At 41.8% G+C, this 21,552-nt stretch overlaps 1 long non-coding RNA gene across 1 annotated transcript; it reads left to right on the top strand.

The window, feature by feature from the left end:
- Positions 1–17,668: 17,668 nt before the first annotated feature.
- On the top strand, positions 17,669–21,133 carry LOC134200841 (uncharacterized). The gene is made up of 2 exons (XR_009975912.1): positions 17,669–18,819; positions 19,242–21,133. It is a non-coding gene; the product is annotated as an uncharacterized LOC134200841 (long non-coding RNA).
- The last annotated feature ends 419 nt before the right edge of the window (positions 21,134–21,552 follow it).

Raw genomic sequence — 21,552 nt, 5'->3', positions numbered from 1 at the left:
TTAGGTAGAAAAAAAAAAACTAGAAATAGGCAGGGTGGTAGTACCCTGCGGAACACACACTGGCCCGTTGCTCTGGATTCGACGAGCAACGCGCCGCCCTCGTCGCGGTCATAGGAGAGGACCTCTCGCTGCCGCGCGTCATGCCTACGATGCTCGGCAGCGATGCGTCCTGGAAGGCGATGCTCGACTTTTGCGAGTCCACCATCTCGCAGAAGGAGGCGGCGGAGCGAGAAAGTGAGAGCTCTTCCCTTTCCGCACCGATCCGTCGCCGTCGAGCCGGGGGCCGGAGGCGGGAATGCGCCCGCACGTCCCGGCCCCTGTAGGTAACGGCCTCCTCCCGGTGAAGGTCAAGGGGCGACCTGAGGGGGTGAGGCCACGCGGCGCGCTACCAGCACTCTAGCGCGCTGCCGTGGAGTGAATAGAGGGACCGGTCGACCGTGTATCGCGTCCCGACTCGGCAGGCTGGTTCTGGTCCAGCGGGGTATTCCGGGACACCAGCGGCACCGTCTGGGCGGCCCGACGGGCTGCCGTACCGACACGGCCGACGTTTCAGAGCCTTCGATTCGCCTCGAAGGCTCCGTCGGCTGGGCGTCCTTGGGGTGAGCCGCGCCGTCTGGTTGTAGTGTTGACCGCGGTAGCCCCCCTACCTCATCTGGGTTCTGACCTCGGAGGGGATCGGACGTCGGGTGTAAGAGTGCAGAGGAGTCGTTTAGTGGGTGGGTCCTAAAATCCGTGGGCCCGCGGTCTGCTCACAGCACCATGCAGACCGTTGAGTCTCACATACCCCGCGCGCCCCTTTTGCGCGGGGACCTCGTAGGAGGTTCGGCCCTCTATCCGAAAAAAAAAAAAAAAGGGCGGTGGTACCCACCCGCGCGGACTCACAAGAGGTTCTACCACCAGTAATATATAATACAATATAATATATAATACAATTGATATTGACGTTCCAAGAAAAGTTTCTGTCATAGTACTGCGGATATTAAATGACTAGTTTTAAGCAATAAATTTCACACACATTTAGTAATAGTCTGGGCATAACTCGATTCTACTACTCTTTTTTTAATATAAGGAAAAGGAAGAGAAATATAAGGAGGTACTTAAACGTGCGGATGAATTGAAGGCCCACCTGATGTTATGTCGCTACGATGTTATATCGGAACCCATAGACAAGCAATCGTACCTCGTCAACCCACCCACTTCGAGACGTGAGTTCTTGGACTCAATTGACCAATGACCAAAACGTCTTCATAAAAAGCCTCTATAGTGAAAGAAAACAATCAAAAGACGTAAAAAGATTAAGCCCAATTACTGATACTACTAGATTGAATTGAAAGCCCTTATTCCATATTAACATAATTGTACCAGATTTAAAAGGGTTACAGCTTTACCAATACGAGACAATCCTAATGAATACCCGTCCTGTTATTCAAACGCGCAAAGCCCAACTTATTACAAAAATACCCTCATAACACGAAAAATAAAGCATTGAAATTCCTAAACAAATACCACTCTACTGAAACCTCGTTAGGGTTGTGAGCTCATGTTATTTAACTTTGAAGAGAAGGCTTTGTTACAATAAGCATATAGGGTCTGTGGCATGATATTGAACAGCATATACTCAGGTTTCGAAGTCTAGGGATCCTGCAGTAATATTTTTTCAGACTACCCGCGAGAACACGGGTTCTAGACTAACGTAAGCTACTAACGCGGCACACCCTTATCTTGTCAGAGTCTCCTCCTAATTTAGCTTCTTCTTCCCAAATACTTTTTGTTCGATGCTATCGATTTCCCACAATTTTACTGAACTACATATTGTTAGACCGCTGTCTATGGTGAGTACCACCCTGACTGTACTGACATGAAGAATGATTGCTTTTTTTATGATTGAAAGATTACTGGTGGCCCGAAGGCCTTTCCAGTTTCACCAGGACAGGTGGGCGAGCAAAGACTCAGCCAGGAGGGGTGGGGTTTGCTAACAACTGCCCGAGCGCCTCCGAAGGAGACCTAACAACTCAAGAGCAATTGCTTCGCGAATGAATCTACTACCGGATCGGAATCGCGATCCGCTGAGAAGATCCGGCGAGAAACTCAGCGGGGTGATGCATGGGTTAGGTTGCACGTCGACCTCTTTGTCGAGTTCGACGAGTACGGTTACCGGGGTCCCTAAGCCTACTCCTAGTATTAGAGCTGAAGGCGTCTAATGCAAAGGTTATTTATTGGATCTGATGGATCCGTAAGGACGTGTCTAGGGCGTCGACGGTGACTGGCTCCTGCATGATCAGGATTTGAGGAGTAGTCAGCGGCGGCAACGATAAGGCGATTATCATGACGCATAGCCTTATCGAAGTACCGTTCCGACGTTGACTTCATGTATTTCCGAATTGATTCGAGGCCCAGGTCGTCGTGTAGGTCAACGTTCCTCACGAACAAGAATGATTGCGTACCGGCTTGAAAGCTATGTAATATAAATTGGGTTGATAGGTCGTTCACCTGTTTCAACCACAGCTCATACACATCACAATTTGAATGCTGATGTTAACCGTAGTACTCGAGATGAAAAACCCGACACTATTATTACCTTTAACACTGAACATAAATTTGGCAGGGAGTTGGTCTACTCGTTTTAAGATAGGGGTCAAAGTCCCAATTTTATTCTAAGCTAAGACAGATATACTATACAAGAATACACATTTATAACAGTTCATGTTCTTACCCTTATATCTACGATAAAATAAAACTGAAAATATGGTAGTACATTTGCTTTTTTGTGCTTTAAATCCAGGCCAACGTCTCATTTGTATTCTAGCATTAAATTTGGAATACTTGACTAGAATATTGAATAAAAACTTAATCCACTTTTGCAGTATACTTTTTATTAAAGCATTGAAATTGATTTTTTCGGTTAGATTCCGGAAAATTACTTTTGAAATCGTATCTAGGATTTTCCTTTTTATTTACCAACGATTTGATAAGAAATCTTTATTTTTAATTCATTGTTGTGCTTGCTATTTGAGTGATTTAGTTAAGAGTCGAAGAAGGTTTTTGAAATTTGTCAATTTTATTGAATCAAATTATCGTACGTTTCTTGTTTCCAAATGAAATTCTAGACGGCAATAAGATAATATGGTCAAAGCGCTCTTAATGCAAGGCTTCCGGCTCACAATTTGCCTGACACCTGACAATTTTCCTTAAGCGCGTTCCACTGTTATAAGACGTCTACATTTTTATGAAATTAACGTTTTAAAATATTAAAAACTTGTTATTGTTCAATTCACATTCTGCCTACGCTGTATGGAGAACTACAGAAGCACGTCGGTAAGTCTACGGAGGGACTCAGGCTTTTTTCTTTTTCATAAAGTGAGGAAGGAGTACTCTGAGGGATTGTTAGAATTATGCCACCATCTACATCTATACATTTTAATCCATTGTATTACACGCTACCAGCGTGCTTCCCTACCTGAGACCGCTTTACTCAGAGTATTTTCTGAGATACTTTTTGTCATTAACTATCTGGCTGAGAAAACAGAGAGAGAGAGAGAGGGAGAGAGGGAGAGAAATAAGTGCAAAGAAACAGCTCATTGCTGATTGTATGTAACACTTATCATCTGGTGAGACGAATCCCCATATGCATTGGAAGGTTATTAACATGATAAATTTCTTTAAAGGTTTTTGCTTTTAGGTCCATGAAAACAACTCTAGATAAAATTCGCGTAAATAGTATCTTCAAACTTTTCAATGTGCCATAGAAAATTTTAAATTAAACAAAGATCCCAATACAGCCTTGTCTTTATTCAACTATGGCGGTCGTCTTGCGGCTGTCACCTGCCACTTTCCTCTTAAGGAGCGTCTTTCATAATATTCTTTCCTTTTATCCCCGATCCTAGGATATCATCTTATCTTTTTTGCAAAATTAAAAGCTGCTTTAAAGAGGCCGTTATTAAAACTCGCCGTTCCTGTTCGAGATCAAATTTAATATCTACTTTTCGTGGTAATTTAATTTTCTGAATTTATGTTAATAGATGTTTGTTCGGAACTCGGTTTTGATGCTGGGGTGATTTCGTATTTTGCGTCTGTCATCTTAGGCCTATTGATCTTTGTTAAGTGGACGATTCGTTGTTTTATGGTAATAATTGTTTGGTGTACGTAATCATTTTAAAAACCGTTTATGTATATCTCGATTTGTAATGGTTCGATTTCGTTTGATTTTAGATAGACTACTTCGTGGAAACGTGCCTCGAAGGCATGATTGGTTTGGAATTTTTATTCCACTATATTATTACTACGTTGTGCAGACAAATTAATGAATTGTCACTCGATACGAAGGAACCAGGCGTCTGACCTTTCAGCCTCTGGGTCTCATTGAAGTGTCGATTACATAGCAATAACGTCAAATCGATTTCTACTAAAAATAATCTGCACATTTTTTTTGTCTTGTCTTTTCACTAAGATAATTAGACTCATTGTATGTCGGATCGTAAGCCCAGCTAATAGATACCTTAACATCAATTACAGTAACCACCTTTCACTTTCACGGTGCAAGAACTCTGGACATTTCACACTGAAATTTGTTACTCCAAATTATCGAATAAGTTGCCCGCTACACGCTTCCGCTTATCGTCGCTGCCACCGCTCATGACTAAGTCGTCGTTCTTGTCAAGCGTCGCAAAGTGAAGAGCCCTCGCCATTGTAGGCTGACGGTGTTTACACTAATTGCTCGAGACACTACCGCCACTACGCGTTCTGAGATTTTAAGAGGCTCCTTCGTAACTTATGAATGTTTTAAGCCAAAATGAACTCTATTTGCATGTATAACGTTGTTATAAACTGTGATAATAGGCATTTGATATACAGAGAATGTTGATGTTAAGTCTGTGTGGGAAATAAGCCGGAGTTAAAGATATGCGTTGTGGATTCTTCCAAACTATTGACCTAGAAACCATGACATATGAGATCGCCATCTCATTTCTCTTATAGCAGCTTTTAGCTGTCAGTGGCATTAGTACTTATTTTGGAATGATTGATAGGCTCTTAACAAGGCTCCTTAACATGCTCATTTTCGCATTTGTATGGTTTTGTTTGGTCAAATCGCACCGCATATCGACTTTGTGACAGGCTGCAGGGTACAGGTGCTCATAATACTCTGTACAAACCAAATTATGACGCAGTTTTGATTTTAAGCTGAATTAAAATCATAAATCTACGTACCTTACTATATTTCAATGTACCTGAATAACTTTATAGTCTTCAAGCAACACATTCAGTGATTGAATTAACAGCGGACCAGTCTTGCAACAAGATTTTGTATTCGAAACTTTGATTCAAAGAAAGGAGTTACAGCCGAACTTCGCAACGTACTAGCTCGGACGCAGGAACGTATCTAGCTGAAAACTTTTTTAATTAATTACTTCTAGACTGCCGTGTGTGTGTGCGTTTCACAATGAATTAAAAATACTAGCTACGAAATTGTTTTGTAAGCATTTGTGTTTTAATCTTTCTAATTATTTTTGTTTAAATTATTCAATCTTTCGACACAATCTGCGATGACCTTAGTAGTAGTAGTTCCAGGGGAATCCCGCTGGTTCATAGGGCCTTCACAAGTTGTCTCCACTTCACCTTGACTTGCGATTGCTGCTTGTCATCGCCCTAGATCTTGCCGGCAGTCTTTATCTCGCTCTCACCAGAGCGTCGCCAAGCGTGGATGGATGACCAACTGGATGACCAGAATAGTCTTCTTTTGGCACGCGGTTTCGGAAAAGCGATCGATGGTGACTTAACTCCACTGCGCCGCACAGTGTGACCTATCCAGCGCAATTTCCAATAGGCAATGTTTTACGCGATAAGAGTTTGGTTACATTCGGTCTATAGGTATTCATTAGGTATATATAGTGTCTGGCCAGAATATGCGGAGCCATAGGATATGCGATGACTTTGGGCTTAAGTAACCACTCAATACCAGGAGAGCTGTGAGCTTATTTACCCGTTAATACAAAAAGAAACTACGACTAAAATTCGTGTTGATTATCCACTCCTAATATTTTACCAGAAAAACCGGTCAGGAGAATGGTTCAATTGAGTAGTTTTTATTATTTCTCTAAGGCACCCATTGTTTTTGTCTGGATTCCTGCCAAATGGGTTTACTATTGCCACGAAGATTGATGTTTTGCTCCGAGTAAAAAGTGCAAATGACCGATCTTAATGTACATTTAAAAGGGGAGAGATTACTTGCGATTTGAATATGGGAAGTGTCTTTATGTTTGTATAATGTAGCTTTAAGGAATTGATTCGTCAATGGCTTAATAGATAATACTCACGTTTATTATTGCTAAAGATACGCCTACGTCGGAGCTCAAATCCCGTAATAAGGTAAAAGCTCCTAATACGGCGGTAGTCAAAATCGCTTCCTATTACGGTGGTATTTCTATTTTCGACATTTATTCTTGTTTTATTCAGTTTAAGCTGACCAAAACGGAATCTATTTATTCTAAATCTATTACTTCATAACATAACTGACATTTTCAAGTGTAGCATATAAACAACACTACAAGATCTATCAGTTTGTAGCACGGCATCAACGTGAGAGGAGTTTCCATACAAACGCGGAACAAAAAAATAAGTACACTAATATTTAGAAACTAAGTTTTTTGTATTAATAAGTCGTTCAACTTTGTTAATGTGTTATTTATAGCATTTTCCTACTATTATACTTACTTTTTAAATAGCTTGTTTCATATATGTAACTCATTTTTTACTCAAAAAATCAGAAACAAAATACCGCCGTAATACGGTACGAATTTTATAGATTAATCCTAATACGGTGGTATAACTCCGAAATAGGAAATATACTGGGCATATTTAATTGTTTATAACTTTCAATTTATTAAGTTATTGAATTAGTTCCAAGTTTAGTTGGAATAATTATTAATCTTGTAAATTAGAAACCATATTCTGCGGTATGTATTATTCATTAAAAATCTAGTTAAATATGAAAACTGTTGAGTGCAAAATGTTGGTTTCTTAGAAGGGGTAAAAATAGGAAGGTGTATTTTAATTAATCACAAACCATATATTTTGTATAACTGTTGACTTGAGTTTTACACATCTGGGCCAAAAAACTGTTATCGTTTGATTAAGTATTTACATTCTTTGTTTATCGAAATTTTGATGGGTCAGAATTAGGATTAAAAAAATACGAGTAGTTTTCCTATTACGGTGGTAGTTATTTCCAGGTAACTCTGTGTTAGGTTCTATGATCTCCTATTACGGTCATATTCATAGAACATAAAATTACAAGTTTTAGGATTCCATAGAAATAATAGAAAGGTTATTTATACTTATTTTACACAAAAAGATAATACAATAAAAACAGATTTAAAGAATGTCTAAATACTATGTACAAAGGCGAGCTTAACTCTTCATGAGTTTTCTTCCAGCAAACCCTTTTCAGAGAGAAATACGATGTATAAGAGGGGAATAGTGTACAAGTGAAAGGTTATTAAAATATATTAAATACAGTGGATTTCATTAATAACGACCTCGGTTATAGCGACGTCAAACTTACGTCCCTTGAATTTAAAGCATACTTTCCTAAGAAATTCATTCGGTAAGAGCGACTTTGGATACTATAGCGTCAATTTCGGGTATAGCGATTTGTTTTTATGAACCATTTATGACAGATTCCCAGAAATCCCGTACAGATATTTCTATTGAGTCGGTAAAGGCACAAAGACTCATTCATAAAACTATTAAACTTTCTTATCTTTTGTTTACATTCACAGATGACCATCTGTGAAACATTCACAGATGATCAAGCAAATGCTTTGTTTGTTTGTTCCTAAGCAGTCCTCAATAAAGGGGACGGCCCATTTCAGGCCCAAAGCGGACAATAGATTAGAGAAAAAATACTTAGTGCATTAATTTTGTCATAAATAAATATGCATTTACTTTCTTCCAAATAAGCGCCACTACAGTTTACAATCAGTAGTTTAAAAAAAGTAACTCTATTGAAAAAAACAAGAATTTTATTTTTGCGGGAAAAATATTGCCAACTTCAAAACTTTTTACGTATTAAGTAAACATTTTAAGTATATAAAAAAACATATAAATAAATCATTTTAAATATTATCATTAATCAATCGATTTTAATCGATTTTAAGCACATAAAATAACATCAAAGACATACCCATTGGACTTTAACTTGTTACTATACTTGAGACCTTAGAACTTATATCTCAAGGTGGGTGGCGCATTTACGTTGTGGATGTTTGTGGGCTCCAGTAACCACTTAACACCAGGGTGGCTGTGAGATCGTCCACCCATCTAAGCAATAAAAAAAAACTTAACTTGTATTGTTATTTAAATATGTACAACTAAAACAAAAACATAAAAAATTAAATATAATGTGTACTCGTAAAAAAAAGATTAAGAAATAAATCCAATATCGGTTATTTAAAAAAATGATCGATATATGAATTTCATGTAATTATTTTTCTTTATACTGACAGCACTGATTTTAATCTGACTGACTGACACTTCGCTTGCTGCTTGTGCTTGCGTTCAAAATGGATGTGTTTTGATTTTTCTTCGATTTATTTTGCTTTTATCAATAACGTTTCATACTACGGCTGAAAACCATTGTGTGAATTGTGGTTTTAACCTGACCGAAATTTAAAACATGATTTACTAATTGTGTATGAAGATGAAGAAAATATAGAATAATATAGATATTTAAAGAAGTATGTGTGTTTTTTATACCCTAATAACTACAATTGGATAAAAATACATTAGGAACATCTTAAACATTAAAAAAAGAAAAGTTCTTGAGGTATTTATATAGAAAATTAACCTCAAAACGAGTTTTTTATTTTTATTATATTTTTTATAATAGTGGCGTCAATTTCAATATATTTTTTAGATATCTAATACATTTAAGAATTTGAATCAGTCCATTTTTATAGTAATATTTAATGTCCACCTTGGGCCTAGCACACTATGGAGAGTGGGCAATCCCCTTTACCATTAAGTAATTCTATTTTGTTCATCTTAAATATGTATAGCTCTATTCAGACAGCAGTGGCAGCGGCCGCCGCATCAGCCACCGAACATTTTTATCCTTTCAAGCGATACTGATCTATAAAACAATGTAGATAAAGTTTAAAATTATTTCAAAGCTGAAAGTGCTCTTCGCACCTTTTTTTTCTCCTACCAATGCTGATAGCCTTGGCAGGCTATTTCAGCTTCCCCTTGACGTGTAGATGATCTCATGGGGCTCAAACCGGGAGTGTTGCTAACACTGACCCTACGAAGAGCAGTGCTTCGAAGAATCTACCACTGGATCGGAAACGCGACCAACTAAGAAGATCCGGTGAGAAACTCAGTGGGCTGCGTCTATAGGTTGATTTCTTCTTCGAGTTCTTCATCGCAAGCGACGGGTTCGGCGAGGACGGTAACCGGTGCTTGAGGTACCTAAAACACCGTTAATGGATCGGGAAGATCCGTAATGACGTGCTTAGGGCGACGTCGACTGTTTACCATTCGGTCCACAAGATCGGGTAGGCCTTCGCATCGCTGTCGGCCGTTGCCACCGATGTCTGAATTGAGCCGAAAACTTCACTTACCTTAAGTTTACCATTAAGTTTAAGTCTAAAAAACCTTAGTTACTCCTTATATCATCAGCTATCTATTAGTGAAAGTCTCGTCAAAATCGGTCCAGTCGTTCCAGAGATTAGCCGGAACAAACAGACAGACAGACAAAAATTGTAAAAAATGTTATTTTGGTGTATGTACCGTATATATATTTATATGCATGTGGTAAAAAGCGGTTATTTCAATATTACAAACAGACACTCCAATTTTATTTATGTGTATACATTCGAAATTCCCTAGAATTCTCATGTTAAAATACAATCCAAATCACTTTTAAACGAAACGCGGTAAAAATGTAATCTTCTTTCCGAGCCGACCTGTGTGAATGTACTGTTATACTTACTAGGTACATTTGTATTATAAATATCATTAAAAGTGGTCAATTAATGCAAAACTTACAATTTAAGTTCTTCACATTTATATTATTTACTTAATAAATATTATATGTTCGGAACTTAATAAATATAATTTCTGACCCTCTGTATTAGGAACCGTCTACCGCAGTAATAGGCTCTGACCTCAATCATACCTCCGTATTAGGGAAAATCGACCCGGCTATTTAAAACATTTTTTTAAATAAGTAATTTCTAGAAAAGAAACATAGACTCAACAGTAATACGAAATTTAAATTCCATTTTTGACGATGAAATTTTTTTCCATCTTTAGAAATACTTACAAATGCTTATTTTTCTTTCTTACTTTCAAATTTTGCGAAATACCTCCGTAATAGGTGCTTTTACCTTAGTATCGTCTCGCCCACACATTCTCTATCTCATTATAGTCTATTTTATCTACTTATTCACTAGTCCATTTAATAATTGCTTAAGGATCATCCACGCTGTAAGAATAGGGTGTGAGAAAAGTCATGTGCGTAATTATCCTAACAATTTGTCTGTTTCTGTGTGTTCCATATCAAAGGATGGGATACGCGTTGGATAATTGGGACCTCAAAGTAGGCAATTCAATTTTCTGGTCTATGGGTAAGATACTCGACATAAGCTAGCTCATAGCACGTTAAGCGCTTAAAATTATTTATGAATTCTTATTTTTATTTTTACGTATAAAAAATATCTAAGAACAATGATTTACTGTTTACATGGAAAAATGTTTATAACGTAATTTACTTATTGTTCAGAATTGCATTCTGCTGTAACATCTAACGCAATTTCCCGCTCCACTGGTGACCGCGGTCCCCGAGTCTCAGGCCAATTAGTGTTGACGACATTATTTTTGTGTCACCCGTACCTTCGGCCTGTCTATCTCTTGTGAAACGAACGCTGAAATTCGAGGAACTCCCGCGGGATCCTTATTCCAAGTCAGCTATTTTTTTTCTCTAGTAAATAGGTTTGAGGTTTTATTTTTTTACCACAAAAATTGGTTGCGACACGTTTTTGGTTAGTTTTAAAACGTCAAACTTCTGAGGTCGCCGCGGCCTAAAGGATAAAACTCCTGGTGTTCTCGTATCGAGCGATGCAACTGTGTCGATGTTCAAATCTCGAAGTAATGAAGTATTTTTATGAAACATTACTCAAATTAAACATTAAATGACTTAACACAATTCGACCAACGACTTTCACTACAAAGGAATAACATCGAGTAATAAAAATTAAACCCGCAAGAACTAAAATTTACGTAATTACTTTACAAGGAGAGTGTCCAGATGGATGGAGTACTTCACGTTGTGATGTCTGTAGGTTCTGGTAGGCCAGTCCGAAGTTCCCTCAAAAAATAGCAGAAAAAACATAGCTTTACCGAAAAAATAACGCAGACACGACAATAGCTCCAACATATAAATATCTCTAGAAATCGATTAACAAAATAAATATTTTAGATATAATAGCTTCACTAGAGCCAATCTGCGAATTTCTGCCACAGAGCATACACGTGTCAAGACAATCGACGAAGTCATCGTGAAAGAGCGTTATTTACACTGTGGAGTCTATAAAATCCAGTACTCGACATTATGTATTTCATGAGATTGTTTTTTTTTTATTGCTTATATGGTTGGACGAGCTCACAGCCCACCGGTGTTTAGTGGTTTCTGGAGCCCATAGACATTTACAACATAAATGCGCCACCCACCTTGAGATATAAGTTCTAAGGTCTCAAGTATAGTTACAACGGCTGCCCCGCCCTTCAAACTAGGACCGAAGAACTTCAACCGAAATAGGCAGGGTGGTGGTACCTACCCGCGCGGACTCACAAGAGGTCCAGCCACCAGTAATTACGCAAATTATAATTTTGCGGGTTTGATTTTTACTGCACGATGTTATTCCTTCACCGTGGAAGTCAATCGTGAACATTTGTTGAGTAGGCTGCGATCTCGTCTAAGTTCTACGGCTGCTTCTATACTAAAGTCGGTTCCGATACGATAATTTTCGAGTAAAATTACTTAATTCTCTCCTACGTCGTCTAAATTTTTCGAATTATTTAGTTTAATACTAAAACTTTGTGGTTTACGAAAATTCATTATTCTTGAAAATATACCCAACGAAACTTCCACAAAAGGATACCGAAATTTAGGAGTAACAAAAAAATCAACAGAGCCAGAGTCAAAGTTAGTCTCGCTGGAATGAAGGTCGAATTTTAATAAAGCTTTATCAATTGACCCGGCTGATAGCTCAGAAAGTATTACAATTAAACAGTATGTCCCTCGAGCCAGACCGAATTTAATTACTTATTTGACCCGAAGTGACTCTGGGGCCTAGCTTAAATACAGGGATGGCCCTTTTCTATTCCATTTCAATAAGTTTTGGGGAAGAAGGCGTCGCGATAACCAGCTTGGGAAAAACGACATAGATCTCCCCAGTTACCGTCCACGCCATTTCGAGAAGGCAGCGCGACACGAGAACCCTCTTGTCGTGGCCGCTGGAAACCACATACCCGATCTTGTAGACCGAATGGTAAACAGTCGACGTCGCCCAAAGCACGTCATTACGGATCCTCCCGATCCATTAACGGTGCTCTTAGGCACCACAAGCACCGGCCACCGTCCTTGTCGAACCCGTCGCTTGCGACGAAGGGCTCGATGAGCGAATTAACCCATAGACACAGCCCACTGAGTTTCTCGTCGGATCTTCTCAATGGGTCACGTTTCCGATCCGGCGGTAGATTCTGCGAAGCACTGCTCTTTTTAGGGCCAGTGCTAACAACACTCCCGGTTAGAGCCTCGTAAGCTCACGCACGTCAAGGCGAAGCTGAAATGAAGTGAAGTGTTTTTTTTTCTTCGACACTAAATATAAAACTTTATTAACTCTGCTTATATGCGACTTTCGGTAACAACTGTGCGTGCCCCAGCTGTATAACTCCAATATTTTACTAAGTAAGCATTTTTTTATAAATTTTACAAATCACTATTTTAACGAACGATTATTTTTTCCAAAATTAATCACCAATAATTGAGTTTTTTGTTTTTTTTTTTATTGTCCTTCTAGGCAGACGAGCATACGGCCCACCTGATGGTGAGTGGTTACCGTCGTCCATGGACTTCAGCAATGCCAGGGGCAGAGCCAAGCCGCTGCCTACCGTAAAAATCAAACTTTTTATTATATTATGCATAATATTTTCAAAAAGGTAAAGGTAGCTTTTGTTAATGAAGAACATCCGGTAACTATCCTCATTCCTCCTAAATAAGACTAAGTAAGATAAGTGTTTAAAATTAATTCGCCGTCTTTCTTACCTCCTAACACGACGTCTTCTATCTCTCTCACTCAGTCATGCTCCAGATCTGATTGATTCATCCATACATTCCGTTTCCACATATATACAATATACATAAATATAAGATTATCTCATGAATGTCGTTAGCGCAATTCAGGTTTCTCTTTATATAGCTTCGAGTTTTATTGTAGCCCCAAAAATCTTAATAACTAGGTATCATAAAATTCAAATCGAACTGTAGATTTAAATGTTTGCACACGTATTGCGGAAAAGTTGAACGTTCTCTACTAATATGTTCTGAGGTTTTTAGTTAGCGACAGACAATATTGTGAAATACTTTTATTTACGAAGTTCTACATGACATTCGTGTTCTTTGAACTGACGTTATGCTTAGCGTGAAACGGAACTGTCATTTAAAAAGGTTTATTTATTTATTTTTATTGTGGTAGTATTCGTAGGTTAAGCTTACCGTGTAGATTTTATTTATTTATTGCTTTGATGTGTGGACGAGTTCACAGCCCACCTGGTGTGAAGTGGTTACTGGAGCCCATAGACATCTACAACGTAAATGCGCCACACACCTTGAGATATAAGTTCTAAGGTCTCAGTATAGTTACAACGGCTGCCCCACCCTTCAAACCGAAATGCATCACTGCTTCACGGCTGAAATAGGCAGGGTAGTGGTACCTCGAAAGCGTTGGGCCTGACCTGGCTCCTAACCAATATGGTTTCCGGAGAGGTCGCTCCACCATGGACGCGGTCTTGCGCGTCCGCCACCTCTCCGATCGTGCGTGCTCCGAGGGGGGCGTGTTGTTGGCTGTGTCGATTGATATCGCCAACGCCTTCAACGCGATCCCTTGGAGCACGATCGTGGAATCGCTCCGGTTTCACCGCGTCCCCCCTAGTCTCCGCACCCTGATAGAGGATTACCTCTCAGGGCGAAATGTAGTCTTCCCCGAGAGGAGGGGGTGGGGACGGAAAGCGGTGTCGTGCGGGGTCCCGCAGGGGTCGGTACTGGGACCACTCCTGTGGGACATCGGTTTCGACTGGGTCCTGCGCGGTGCTAGCCTGCGTGGCGTCGACGTAGTGTGCTATGCCGACGACACGCTGGTGACGGCCCGCGGAGCTGACTACAGAGCCGCAGCGATCCTTGCGACGGCGGCGGTCTCCACCGTCGTTAGTCGCATTCGGAGATTAGGTCTTGAGGTGGCCCTCCGCAAGTCCGAAGCGGTGTGCTTTCACCCAGTCCGGAGGGGACCTCCTCCGGGAGCGAATCTCATAGTCGGCGGAGTATCGATCGCTGTCCAGCCGAAGCTCAAATATTTGGGCCTTGTGCTGGACAGTCGATGGCGCTTCGACCACCACTTTGGTGAGTTAGTCCCGAAGCTGCTGGGGATGGCGGGCGCACTAGCCCGTCTTCTCCCCAACGTCGGTGGTTGCAGCGCCGGCGTCCGGCGTCTGTACCTGGGAGTCGTGCGCAGTATGGCTTTGTACGGCGCTCCCGTGTGGTCGCCCGCACTCTCTGCGCGCAATGCAGCTTTGCTGCTACGAGCGCAGCGGGTGCTCGCGGTGAGAGTTATCAGGGGGTACCGTACGATCTCCCGGGAGGTCGCCTGCGCCCTCGCCGGTTCCCTTCCTTGGGATCTCGAGGCTGAGGTAGCAGCTGCGGTATACCGGCGCAGAACACAGTCCCTGAGTCGGGGACGGACGCCCGGCCCGTCGGCTGTCGGTCGGTGGAGGCGTGCTGCGCGTCATCTGGCGTACGCCAAGTGGAGGGAGCGGTTGCTGGAGGAGCTTGGCCAAACTTCAGTCACTCGCCGACGCACCCTCGAGGCCCTGGTGCCCGTGCTGGAGGCATGGTCAGATAGACGACACGGCGTGCTCTCCTTCCACTTAACGCAGGTCCTCTCGGGGCATGGTTGCTTCGGGAGGTACCTGTGGAAGGTCTGCAGGAGAGAGCCACATCCGGGTTGCCACCAGTGCGGGCATCCGGACGATGACGCTCAGCACGCACTCGAAGCGTGCCCGCGTTGGGAGCGCTCGCGGCGAGACCTCATCGCGGTGCTGGGGAGAGACCTCTCCTTGCGGGCTGTCATCGCCCGCATGCTAGAGGACCAGAATTCTTGGGGGGCCATGACCAGGTTTTGCGACCTGGTCATGGCGTTCCGTGAGGCTGAGGAGCGCGAAAGGGAGTAGGATCCCTCTTCGGCTTCACAGCGAAGAAGGCGGAGTGGGCGGCACGGGCGCGAAGCTCCCGTTCATCTCCCGTAGGGGCTGTCGGGTGCCGGGTGCGGGGGTGCCCGGTACTCGGCTGTTGGTCCGGTGGTGAGGCGGCGCAAGGTGGCTCCTGTGCACCGCTCACGGTGTGTCTCCGAGACGACGTCCTGCGGGATTTTCCCAGGGATGGAGTGCCGTCCTATTAACAGGATGGGTACCGGCGACGGCGAGCCTTCGGCGCGCACTGTGCGGTACCGTGGGTTTCGTGGAGTCGGAGTGGTGGGGCTCGATGGGGTTTAGTCGGTAGTCGTTCTGCGGGGCAAGTGCTTCGCGCGCCTTTTTCAAGGCGTAGTCTCCTGTGAGAAATTGGGGGAGGGACCTCGGCTCTTCTCTTCTCCCCTTCTTCCTCTCAGGAGGCGCCGGAGTCCGACATAACCCGGTCCGTTACCCCCCTCGACCGGGTATCCGTAAATGGATTCCCCAGCGTTAAAAAAAAAAAAAAAAAAAAAGGGTAGTGGTACCTACCCGCGCGGACTCACAAGATGTCCTACCACCAGTAAATTTATTTATTTTTATTGTGGTAGTATTCGTAGGTTAAGACTTACCGTGTAGATGAAATTAAAGTGGTTCTCCTAGTCCATTAAATGTAAATGTGAATACACCCATCTCAGAAAAAAAATATAACCTAAGTTTTATTAAATTACATTCGAATTTATAATTTATCTGTTCTTTGAACATACGTTTTGCTTAGCGTGAAACGGAACTGTCATTTAAAAAGGTTTAAGAAACTTTTTCCCCAACCTTATACTTCTATGGTTTCGAATGCATAGCTTACAATTTCATGATTTATTTATTTTTATTGTGGTAGTATTCGTAGGTTAAACTTACCGTGTAGATGAAATAAAGTGGTTCTCCTAGTCCATTAATAGTAAATGTGAATGTACCCCTCTCAGAAAATATTGAAACCTAAACCTTATTAAATGAAACGAATATATATTTCAAAAAGTCAAATCAAAATAATTTAACATGAATCAACCCACACAGTAGAACAGATCTTCCAATGCGCTTGAAGGAGGCGCAGTTCCCAAGATACTGGCTACGTTGCCTCGTTGGACAGCCAGACTTACTCTCTGTGCAAAGTACCAGCCAGCCTTAGCATCATGTGTAACCTCCTTCAAGCGTTTGGAGATTTCTGTTAAAAATTTCTTTGCTTCAGGGCCCCAAGGGCCCATCGTCTCAACCGCGAAAGGCAAAAAAGAATAAGAAGACCCCAAACCCGGATACTTCCGCTTTTTTGTAATTTCTGCTGAAGCTGCAGCTGAACCGGGGCGGGAGGAAGTACCATCTAAAAGACCTTATTAAATTACATTCGAATTTATAATTTAACCAAATTTGAATTCCATTTCTATTTATTTATTTAAACAATTTTTAATCTATTCATTCTTAGTATCAACCCTAAATTATAGAATCCAGATATCTCTTCAATAATCGCAATGAATATTCGGGATCCAGTCTTGTTCGGATTGAGGTAATTAATATGTTATGAAATTAAATTAATCATGGAGAATTAGTTGTGACTAGTGAAACGTCGACTTGGATGACTAATTTAGTCTCTAAACGTAAAACTAGATGATGAAAGTTTTTGAATGTGATTTTCAGCCTTCTATCCCTAATCTTCACCCTAAATCAGAATCTCCTTTCTGATTTAGGGTGGTTTGTAACTTATGTCGTTTTTTTTTTGATAACGCCATCTTGTTGTGTCTTTAAAGCGGTTAGTTGCCCTCAATTAAGAAAAATTGTATTATTATTCGCCAATAGTAGGCGGGAAGAGTTGATTATTGAAAACACACACATTTTCTGAAAATAAATCGTAGCTAGATCGATTTATCGCCCCTGAAATCCCCTGTAAACAAAATTTTATGAAAATCGTTGGAGCCGTTTCTGAGATTCAGATTATATACATGACGGCGTTAACGATATTTATGTTATATAGCACGTGCAATAGGAGTGACTCAAACAAACCAGGTGCGCCGGCCGTGTCGTTCCACTCGTAAACAACAGCTGCAACAGAGGTGACTCATAAGCCAGCTGCGCCGGCTAGTATAAAAAGGCGGAAGGTGCCTTGAAATGAACATTCGTTGGACAAGTGTTAAAGTGAATTGTTAAGATAACATATTGTTGATTAAATCAGGAATCAAAAAGTGACATCGTTTTACTTGGTGTTCAACAAGATAATATCTACCCTCAAGCTTACATCAGAAGTGAGATCAGGACTCTACTCTCACTGGCGTGACGTGTTTGAACATGTTCGAAGTACAGCAAAAAAAACATGATGCAGATCAGAATACTAGTAGTGGTACGCCACAAGAGCGTGAATGCAGCATACGTAAGTCGTGTAATAACGTCTCTGTTACCTCGATGGAAGATCTGAGCCACGAAGAAATCGTCACATCTTACGTTCTGGCTCATGTTGCCCAGTTTGACTGTCTACTTCATCACATGGCATTTACTAACGGAAATACAACACGTAACAAGCTATTGCAAGAAATTAAGGCAAGTGCAAATCTCAAGTGAAACTTCGATCGCAATAATGGATCTGTCATGACAAGTGGGTAGTTCCGACACGAATCGTTTTTAAGCCAATGACTACTGTTAGAGTTACATGGCACTAGTACAGTAAACCAGGACATGAGACTGTGAATTGTCGCTGAAATTTTAGAATCTACTCGATTCAATACCAATAACACTACACGTTCGATGACTTCGGGCTCCAGCAAGCAAGCAAACAAGAAAGCAAGCAAGTTTCCGTGAGGAAGAAAAATTGACACATCTGAAGTCGTCGTGACCTGTAAGATAAGACGTCCGGTGCGTTCGTGTCTGGCGATGCGGCGGTGTTCGGGTTCCGCTGGCGGATGCAGGTTTTTCCGGTGAAGTGCGTGCTTGTGCGTGCTTGACAAGTGTTCGCGGTTGGCTTCCTCAGTGTGGGAGTAACATCGTGTAAGAGAGGTGGAACCCGTAAAATTGTAGTTTGCGTGGTGGCTGGTAAGATTTGTTGCGGTAAGAAGTTTGCATGGTGGTAAAATGTCTTGTGAGTCTGCACAGGTAGCCGGAGGTGAGACTTCCGCGGTCGCGGCCCACCCAGTCCGCGAGAACCGGGCAGATCGCCTCGACGGTACGGAGGCCGGCTGACGGGTCCGCCAAACGACGAGACCACGCCTCCAGCACGGACTGCCGATATTGGAGCCCCCGCGCTCCGGCTGCACTTGCGCTAGGGCGCGCCGCCTCGTAGGAGACTGTGAGGTATCATTGAATAACTCTGACTGCGATCGCGCGCTGCCGGCGTCGCAGCGCGGCGACGTTCTCGTGGGTAAGGACGTGGCACCAGACGGGTGCTCCGTATAGTGCCATCGACCGCACGGGTACCATCACCCTGCCTATTTCTGCCGTGAAGCAGTGGTGTATTTCGGTTTGAAGGGTGGGACAGCGGTTGTAACTATACTGAGACCTTAGAACTTCTATCTCAAGGTGTGTGGTGCGTTTACGCTGTGGATGTCTATGGGTTCCAGTAACCACTTAACACAAGGTGGGCTGTGAGCTCGTCCACACATTAATACGAAGAGCATAATCAAACGAAATTAGATACGAAGTTTAAAGGGCCGTTTGAAGTAGTTGAAGTATTGGATGGTGTCGATTTAATTTTGACTCTCACACATTCGCTTAAGGCTCGAGCTGCTACTTGCCTCACAAAAATACAGCCTGCAAAACCTGAACAACCTCCTCATCCGTGGGCGCCCGGCTCTCGCCTGCAAGTCGGCTGTTACGTGTGCGGTGATGCGAGCCATGTAGCTTCTGGGTGTTCCATGCGCTACAAGAAGAAAAACGACACTGCTCCAGGTGCTGTGGCAGGTTCAACCAGAGACGTCAACGTGTGTTCCAGAGCTTCAGTGTGTTACAGATAAGTGGTTTTGGCTTCCCCTTTATGTTCCATTCAGGGTCAGAATGTAGTCTTATAAAACAAAGTCATAGTAATTTATTCAATGGTAAGCGGTTTCATGAACAAGTCACTCTTTGATCTGAAAGTAACTTAGTCCAATCATGATGGCAAGAGCACTTAGGGGATATTCAACTCGCCCTTAATAGTGCACGTTGTCTAGTAACAGGGTTTACTCCAATAGAATAGATGTTTGCCGTTCAGGGTAGTTCACTTGAAATATCTTAAAGTTTCAACAGAGTGATAATCCCTCTAGATTAGATCTTGATTTAGCACGGTCGAAGACCGGCGAAAACATAAAAAAAAGGGCACAAACAGAAGCTTGGTTTAGTCGAGGCAAAGCTAAAGTCAAACTCTTTTCCGCTGGGGATTTTGTTTTCGTAAGTTGACCGAAAATGTAAAGGTCCCTTCAACATTACTGCAGTTTTGGAAAACGATAGGTATAAATTGAGACATGTAAATAGTTCTAATAGATGTACAAATTTCCCCATGAAAACTTACGTGAAATACCTCGAGGCCCATCAGGCCTACTAGAAATTTCTGAAAATTATAGTGACGATGACGTGACGGCGTACACAGATGGGTTAATTAATCTTGTTCATGAAACTGATCTTAATGATGACGACTCTATCACTGACAATAGAAGCGACATTTTTGTCCGCAAATAGCGATACAGCAAACATAGTCTGTGGGTAGTGATACAATGTCTGTAAGCTCAGGCACCTCAGTTGCAGGTGTAGGTAATGTAGAAAACGATGGTCGGTCTCGCACTATTTCTGAAGAAATTCCGTATAAATGTTCTGGTTTAAGAAATGTTTTAAGAAACGCTACCGTACACGCAGATTAGAATTGTATGTGGCTAGAGAGATGTTAATCCGGACTAGCAAAAAAAAAAAAAAGAGAAAAAAAAAAAAAGAAAGTGTGAAGTCATTGAAGGGTCTGTCCGGTCCAATGGCTTGGCTATAGGGATTTTCATCCAGATTAGCCACAACAATTAGCTACAGGGATTGCGATTCAGTCTAGCATTATCCGGTCCAGTTCGAAAAAAGTTAAAAGGGACATACTTACATACCTGAAGAGTTTCAAATGAACTGGCCCAGGTATGTAAGCAGTCTGAAGCTTATTTATAGCCAGTATAGGATTTTCTGAAGAATTATGCGAACCGAACCGTACTAGATTGTTAATATCATAGACCACGTTTTATGTTGTATCCGTTAATGTCAGGATGAACGAACACGTTTGTTGTTCACAGACATACCATAAGAATGCGCGCACGAGGACGAGCGCACGTCAGTATGGCCGTGACGGCGTTAACGATATTTATGTTATATAGCACGTGCAATAGGAGTGACTCAAACAAACCAGGTGCGCCGGCCGTGTCGTTCCACTCGTAAACAACAGCTGCAACAGAGGTGACTCATAAGCCAGCTGCGCCGGCTAGTATAAAAAGGCGGAAGGTGCCTTGAAATGAACATTCGTTGGACTGCGCTTGCCTGGTGCACTTACTATATCCTTGTTACGTTGTGTGATTCAGTGACTGTTGTACGTACTGGTTAAAGTTGGACAAGTGTTAAAGTGAATTGTTAAGATAACATATTGTTGATTAAATCAGGAATCAAAAAGTGACATCGTTTTACTTGGTGTTCAACAAGATAATATCTACCCTCAAGCTTACATACATATATATTAATATACAAGAATTGCCTGTTTAAAGGTATAAGATATTATAAAATTTATCTTTGTGTTTTATTTATTTATTGCTTAAGTGGGTGGACTAGCTCACATCCCACCTGGTGTTAAATGGTTACTGGAGCCCATAGACATTTACAACGTAAATGCACCACACACCTTGAGATTTAAGTTCTAAGGTCTCAGTATAGTTACAACGGCTGTCCCACCCTTCAAACCGAAATGCATCACTGCTTCACGGCAGAAATTGGTGGGGTGTTGGTACCTACCCGTGCGGACTCACAAGAGGTCCTACCACCAGTTGTGTTCCAAGTTGTGTAGGTAGGTAATTAATGTGTGATTGCCAACTATCG

Source organism: Bombyx mori, chromosome 21, assembly GCF_030269925.1.
Source record: "Bombyx mori chromosome 21, ASM3026992v2".
Classification (NCBI taxonomy): domain Eukaryota; kingdom Metazoa; phylum Arthropoda; class Insecta; order Lepidoptera; family Bombycidae; genus Bombyx; species Bombyx mori.
Note: the sequence above shows the minus strand (reverse complement) of the source record. Positions and strands in the feature narration are given on the sequence as shown.